Genomic DNA, 8521 nt, shown 5'->3' with positions numbered 1-8521 from the left:
AGTACTTTACATGTATTATTTATTTAACCCCTCTGAAGGTCTTAGGTGTTAGGAAGTATTATCCCTATTTTGCCCACGAGGAATCTGTGGCAGCATCACTAAGTAACTTGCCCAACATGCAAATTACAGACCTAGGATTCCAATCCAGCATCTGCTATCTTAATCACTATGTTTATTGTCCCCAGGCAGAAGAGGAGGACATAAAAATGCAACAGTAGTAGTAGATAGAGCACAATAGAAGAAGCAAGCAATTCTGAATAGAAAAGTCTTCAAAAGCTCTGTTAATGATGTAGAATTAAGCTGGACCGCTAAGCACATGTAGGGCATTGACCCTGGATGTGACAGGCAGACGGGGAAGAGAAGACGGACAGCAGGAGCCCAGCCACGCTGGAAGAACCTGGAAATGACGGTGACTAGGTCATTCATACTAAACAGCAGAGTGAAGTAGGCGATCAGAAGTAAAAGGTGGTAAATTCATGTCATTAAAAGTTATATATTCTAGATGAAACATTTGGACTTTATACATACTGTTGTATAAAGAAAAAGAATTAAGCAGTTATTGAAATTGTAAGATTGAGATTTACAATCTAACTGTGGTTAGGACAGTACGTACTAGTTTGGTCCTAACTATCCTTGCTCATTACCCCACGAAAATTGTTAATAGCACCTTCTTTCTCCTTTTCAAAGATTCCTAGTTGGATAATACATGTTGTTTTTATTCTGAGACTCATTTTTATGCATTGGATTGAAAAAAATCAAAATTTTGGCATTATCATGTATTAGGGAATGTCTAAGATTTTAAAACTGGAGTGGTTGGTCTGAAGAGCAGCTTTACACTACCTACTAATGATTTTAAAAAGCAATGCCAAGCCTCAGTACTTTGTCGTTGTTGTTCAGTTGCTAAGTCGTGTCTGACTCTTTGTGACCCCATGGACTGCAGAACGCCAGGATTCAATGTCCTTTAGCATCTCCCGGAGTTTGCTAAAACTCACATTCATTGAGTCAGTGATGGCATCCAACCATCTAATCCTCTTCTGCCCTCTTATTCTCCTGCCCTCAGCCTTTCCCAGCATCAAGGTCTTTGGAAATTCCAAAGAGTCAGCTCTTTGCATCAGGTAGCCAAAGTATTGGAGCTTCAGCATCAGTCCTTCCAATGAATATTCAGGGTTGATTTCCTTTAGGATTGACTGGTTTGATCTTGCTGCCCAGGGGACTTTTGAGAGTCTTCTCCAGCACCACAGTTTGAAAGTATCAATTCTTCAGTGCTCAGCCTTCTTTATGGTCCAACTCTCACATGACTACCGGAAAAACTATGGCTTTGGATGTATGGACTTTTGTCAGCAAAGTGATGTCTCTGCTTTTTAACACACTAAGTTTGTGATAGCTTTTCTTCTAATGAACAGCAGTCTTTCAATTTTATTACTGTAGTCACTGTCCACAGTGATTTTGGAGCCCAAGAAAATAAACTTGATACTTAGCCTAGGGAAATGTGATAATGTACACGAGAAAGCATGTACAAAGATGATAATAGTCTCATTGTGTTATGGGACAGTTAAAAAAATTAATAACCAATAATGGAATGTCTGCATAAACTATAGTACACATTTACTGTGAGTTATTATGCCATAGTTAAAAAGACAAAGAAGCAGGCCCCATGGTTTCTAATCTGTAAAGCAAACTAAAGCAATCATATTGTTTTATTTCTTCTATTAATAGTAAAGGAACTAGAAGTAAATATACAACTTACTGAAGAAAGGACTGGCATAAGTTTTGTGAACTAATTTAGGAATCTGCAGGAGACATGGGTTCAATCCCTGAATCAGGAAGATCCCCTCGAGAAGGGAATGGCTTACCACTCCAGTTTTCTTGCCCGGAGAATCCCATGGACAGAGGAGCCTGGCAGGCTACAGTGAGTTCATGGGGTCACAAAGAGTTGGACACAACTAAGCAACTAACACACACTACTCTATAAATAATTGCTCAAGAGAACCTGAACTATAGTTGTGTTTGTATACATTAAAAATAGCAGACATTTAATAAGCTGCATGAATACAAATAAATTAAGATTTGCAAGACTGTATACATAGATAAAAGAGTAGGCAGACAGAGAAGGCTCCAAATTTTGAACTTTCATTCCTGGGAAGATGCTAGCCTCCTTTGGGAAATATTGACGGCAGAAGATACGTGAATCTGAACGTAATGCACTTATTTTTACATCCTTCATTTGAGTCTCCGACAGACCTATTAGGTGGAGATAATGCTGTTTCAGAAAGTGGTTGAGACACCCCTAATTTGTTAGCTCTTATTCTTTCCACCCATCCAGCTGGTCGCCTATAGCTTTTTTTCCCCTGCTCTTTCTTACTTGATTGCACTCTGATAGTGATTGCCCTCTAGTTAAAGTTGTGCATCACACCTGATGTTCACTTCTGCAAGACAGCATTCCCCAACCCTCCTTTCCTGTGTGAGCATCCTTCATTACAGAAAGAAGGTCATGGAACCGTATCCTGGGGGGGCCCCAGAGCCTGTTCTGGAACCACCTGACACCAGCCCTAAAAATCTCAGTGTCTCCAGAAGGAAAGAAGAATGTAAGACCCCTTCAGCCCTGTCTACAGGCTTATTTTCCACCCTGAAGCTGTAAGGCCACTTGTTATTTTCTGGGTTTGGGGGAGCACAGTTTTGAGGACCTTAAGCTGGCGCGGCCCCTTTGCCTGGCCAAGTAATAAAGTTGCTCTGTTCTACTCCAAAGCGCTGTCTCCACGTTTCTGTTTGGCACCTGTGAATAAGATCCAGGTTTTCAGCAACAATAATTAGCAAAACATTGACCTTCCATCTCTCTTCACCCCCTTGAGAGCTTTGTCTACTTGTGTGGGCTTGGATACAGCATTACCACATTGAACTGTGGCCATTTTATGTTCTCCTCACTAGTCTGTGAGCTTGAAAATTTTGTCCAACCTTACAATTTTACAACCTTACAAAATCCAAGCCATGTGTTTGTTATTAGATTCCATGTTGTCTCTGAATACATCTACAATGTCATTTTTCCTATAACTTTTAAACTGATACTTGACCCATCTGTCAGTATACATATAGATTTTTACTTCCAAGGAAGGAAATAGGCAACCCGCTCTAGTCTTCTTGCTTAGAGAACCCCGTACACGGAGGAGCCTGGTGGGCTTCAGCCCATAGAGTTCCAGAGAGTCAGACACGGCCGAAGCAACTTAGCACACACACAACACTATGACGATAATGTGACAGAATTTATACCACCATTATGATGCACAATTAAATGTCCATCTTACCGATCGCTGAGCTGGGGCGGCGGCAGGTCTTCCTTCACTGTGAATCATGAAGTATCTGGAGTATAACAGGCATAAAATAATATTGTTTGGGTTAAAACGCAGAGGCACAATGTAAGGAATACTGAAATGCTTGATGAAATAAAGTATACTGATCTGTTTTTCACAGTGTTATACCCCTTTAGTTCATTTAACATTGTCGCATTAGGATACTATATAATGTTTACTAGGTATCTTTCATACATATGTAGCCTCCCTTGAGGCATTTTGAGAGTAAATATCAGGGCTATAATGCTGTTTTTTTTGATTTATTAGGCAAGAAATTAAATCACTGAGCCAAGCAGAACAAGACTATATATAAAATCTGGATACATTTCTTTATATTGTTCCTTAAAAAAAATGGGCAAGGATATCCTGAACCTAAGTTTACAACAAATAGGCTCATTTAACTACATCAGTTTATGGATTTTAAAACCTCTTAGATCCACGGTGCTGTTTTTGTTCTAAGCATAAGTAGCTTCGTTTTTGGCAGTCTTAGTCATTCTTCATTATGGAACTGAGCCATTAAATATGTGACTTGAAAGTCACCCAAGGTTGACACCACACATTGCTAGAAGCATCTATGGGCTTGCCTTAGCTTTAGAAGTGAAGAGATGGCTCTATCTTATTTGCCTTAAGTCTTTACATGTGTCAGTCTGCAGGTAAATAAAATTATTTTAATTACCTTACAATGAACATTGTAATGTATTATTCCTAAGTTTATGCATAACAGAAGTGATTAAAGTGCTGTAACTCAATACTTTATTTTTCTTAGTATCACTGATGCCTAACATTTAGTTTGCAATCTATTGGTTAAAATAAAAAATTATAGAAAAAAAGTAAATTCACATCAGTGTTCATTTTAAGAAAGCAACAATAATGAAAAGCAGTATTAATTTCCCACTATGGTTTAGAAGAGCTAGTGATATAAAATTGGAAATATAAAAAAGTAACACATCATTCCAGGTTGGAACACTAAGCACTTTTATTTTGAAAGAGAAACTGTGCTTTGTCCACTTCTTGGGAAATCTGCAATGTTAATAAGTTCTTTAGTCTGCATGTGGCATTGTATTCTAAATGTCTGGGAAATGCTCATAGGAGTTGAAAAGCGGACATTATATATATATTAACTCAATTGAATTATAATACTCAAAGTACTTTAAATTGAATGAAAAGATTTTAATGCTGAATCCAATTCATTAGTAGCAAAATGTAACCTTATGAAATGTAGTTTTAGTGTCAAAGGTCTGAATCTTTTCTACAATGAGGAAAATAAAATGTCTCATAGACATTAATATAAATAATAAAAATCAATTTGTACCAAAGTTGGCCTCTGCAGTGTATTATGTATACTGGCAGTGTTTTCTCTCTGTGTTTTAATGTAATAATGAAGAGTCTGTTCTTTTTATCTTTCCTGATCAATAAACAGTGTGTGTGTGTAAGTACAGAGGGATGCGGTACGCAGAATCACGTGGGGAAACGGGCTTGCTGAGAAGCTGACATAGAAGACTGAAATGCCATCCCTCATGGACCCCTTGGACACTTAACTTTGCCAGAATAAAGATGTGTCTCAGCTGATACAGAGTATGCAGGAATTATCACAAACTATTTATGTAATCTTTTTAAATGGAAGCATGTTTAGAGATAGTCTTAATTGTTCCTGAACATATGTGAGCTTGATTATAAAAGGCCTGTGGTGCAGCAAGACTTTGCCTTTAGCTAACAGGAACTGTCTGCAGTTTTGTCCTATGTGGAAAATATATCAAGTAAAAGGCAACAACTACTCTTAAGTTCTATATACTTTAAACAAATCAGAAAAACAAAAGGAATTCAAGAAAGATAATACCTCAGTAAAAGTACGGGATGCTGGCCCCAGATGGCTGAAATGCATGTGAAAGGAATGACTTCAATAGCCCCAGATCCTTAACATCTCCCCATGCAGGGAAGAGAGCTAAATCACTTAGTACCTAACCATCATCTTTGATGTTCAGCTGGTCTGCCCTCTCTGTTATGGACTTCTATACATCCCCACTCCTTTGTCCGCCTCCTCAGAGCAGTCTTTCATGGCTACTTGATATGCTGTCTCCCAGGCTTGAAGCCCTAATATTTCAAATAAACACCAAATAAAACACTCTCTGCTTTCAGTCTACTTACGGGTTGTGACTAATTTTTAAGTCAACACTCTGATAACGTTTTTAAATACTTTCAGATTATTAACTGACATTTCTGTCCTAGGCACCTCCAAACTAGTCTCATAATATATATGTCTTTGTGAAACCTTCAAAAACTTGAAGTCAATTAATTACATGTTAAAAAAAACTATTTAAAATGTTTCTAATCATTCTCACAAGTACCTGAGCCTAGGAATACTGTCATTATTTTAAAAGCCAAATATAATCGTAACTCTTGATTCATAACTCTTGGCCTAATTTTTATCTCAAGAGAAATCATCGGGAGAAAGGGGGAATAACAGCTTTACTTAATGCATTCTATATATGTTAAGGGAACAGTCTTATTTACATTATCAAACATACAAATGCTATAATTGTCAATTTCTTGAATTGGAAAAATTATATTCTGTTTTGCATAAAAGCTGACCTGTTGAGTCAGAATTTTAGAAATAAAGAAACAAAAGTAGCATAAAAGTCCTTTCTGTAAATCTTCTTTTGTTGTACAAATAAAGCAAAGAGAAAAGCTAAATGACAAGATCACTTCAAGTTAATGTGTTATTTATAACTCCCTGGTATTGAAAATGTAGTCGGGGTTCTAATTAATGTGTCAAAAGCATTAACAGTGTACTCAAGTCTTCCTTGTGTTGAAAAGAGAGTTATCTTATTCTTGGGGGTCCTAGTTACCAGCCTGTCTGGGCCCTTCTGTTTACAGCTCTGGCTTTTTGGAAACGGTTCACACCTATCGTTCAACATCCTTAAGCACCATTTCAAACCTTCACAAAGTGCAGCCTTTATACTCGAGATGGAAATGCCTAAAGCTGTTAAGCTTCTAAAACTGATTGTGCAAGCTAACACGTGCAAATTTCTGTCTGTGCTAAAATATACAGAGGGAGTCCCTGGAGGTTCTCTCAGTGCCTCCAGGCACCAAGCGGTAATTAGTCACACTCAGCAGGAGACCTCAAAAGAGTGTGTCAAACACAGACTGTTGATTAAAGAGTTGAGAGATGCAGACTTCCGGTGCTATCTCTGTGATCCCATTGGGAATACCAAGCACAGAATCAATTAAGTGAGCTAAATTATTAGCCCAAGACATTAGACTCCTGTGAAAATTATCACAAATTCTAAGCTTGTGCTTAGGCAGCTCTCCTAGGAGGATATTAAGGGTTGGTAGCCACAGGAGTGACTCCAATGACAAGAGTGGAGCAGAAGTCATCGTTTGGGTCCTGAGAATGGCCTCAGGTAACTGCTCCTGGCTTCTGTCCCCAATCCTCCATAGCAACTCTTCTCACCATGGTCTCTGATAACCTCGCTATCAGTTGCAATGGATGATTTGCAACATATATTAAACATATATTAAATCCCTTATGGCTACTGGCATTTTCTACATCTTTCTTATTGAAATTCTCCCCACCTTGACTTTGTTGATATACTGATTCAACATATTTTAATACCTACATCCTTGATATTGAGAAATTGAATTATGTTCTGCCTTATCAGTAAACAAAGGATTGTAGTCATCAGTGATTGCAGCTACCACTGACAGTGACCTGGTGAGCCCTGAGCAAACTCAGGAAGGAAAGAATAACTACAGCCCCTCACTATGGTGTGCCCAGAGGGAACTCGGGATTTGAAAGCAATCCTGGTTCCACAAAGCTGAGGTCCATATCAAAGGAATGCTTTCAGTGAACCAAGACTTGTGCATCTTCTCATACACAGAAAAGCAATAAATTCCTTCACTTGGAATATCTAGTTTTCTTTAACTATCAATCAAATTTTCATAATTCAACTCCCTGCCCTTTGTTGCAAAACTTCCATATAACCTAGGTCCCCTGCTAACCACCTCAGAGCAGTTCCCTCAGAGTTACTTGAGAAGCTGCTTCCCGGGCTTGATGTCTAAAAATTTCCATTAATAAAACATAACCCAGTTTTGAGGTTATGAATATTTTTTAAGTCTACAATATTATCTTTAGTATGCACTTCATGAAAATGGACCTCTATTCAATATCATCATCACTATTACAAGTAGTAATATGAATGCAGTTCAGTTCAATTCAGTCGCTCAGTCGTGTCTGACTCTTTGCGACCCCATGAACCACAGCACGCCAGGCCTCCCTGTCCATCACCAACTCCTGGAGTCCACCCAAACCCATGTCCACTGAGTCAGTGATGCCATCCAGCCATCTCATCCTCTGTCGTCCCCTTCTCCTCCTGCCTTCAATCTTTCCCAGCATCAGGGTCTTTCCTAAGGAGTCAGCTCTTCACATCAGGTGGCCAAAGTACTGGAGTTTCCGCTTCAACATCAGTCCTTCCAGTGAACACCCAGGACTGATCTCCTTCAGGATGCACTGGATGGATCTCCTTGCAGTCCAAGGGACTCTCAAGAGTCTTCTCCAACACCACACTTCAAAAGCATCAATTCTTTGGCACTCAGCTTTCTTTATAGTCCAACTCTCACATCCATACATGATCACTGGAAAAACCATAGCCTTGACTAGACGTACCTTTGTGGACAAAGTGATGTCTCTGCTTTTTAATATGCTGTCTAGGTTGGTCATAACTTCCTTCCAAGGAGTAAGTGTCTTTTAGTTTCATGGCTGCCGTCAGCATCTGCAGTGATTTGGGAGCCCAGAAAAGTAGTCAGCCACTGTTTCCACTATTTCCCCATCTATCTGCCATGAAGTGATGGGACCAAATGCCATGATCTTAGTTTTCTGAATGTTGAGCTTTAAGCCAACTTTTTCACTCTCCTCTTTCACTTTCATCAAGAGACTCGTTAGTACTTCTTCACTTTCTGCCATAAGGGTGGTGTCATATACATATCTACGGTATTGATGTTTCTCCCAGCAATCTTGATTCCAGCTTGTGCTTCATCCAGCCCAAGTTTCTCATGATGTACTCTGCATATAAGTTAAATAAGCTGGGTGATAATATACAGCCTTGATGTACCCCTTTTCCTATTTGGAACTAGTCTGCTGTTCCATGTCCAGTTCTAACTGTTGCTTCCTGACCTGCATA

This window comes from Muntiacus reevesi, chromosome 16 (assembly GCF_963930625.1).
Source record: "Muntiacus reevesi chromosome 16, mMunRee1.1, whole genome shotgun sequence".
NCBI lineage: Eukaryota > Metazoa > Chordata > Mammalia > Artiodactyla > Cervidae > Muntiacus > Muntiacus reevesi.
This window is presented reverse-complemented; position numbering follows the sequence as displayed.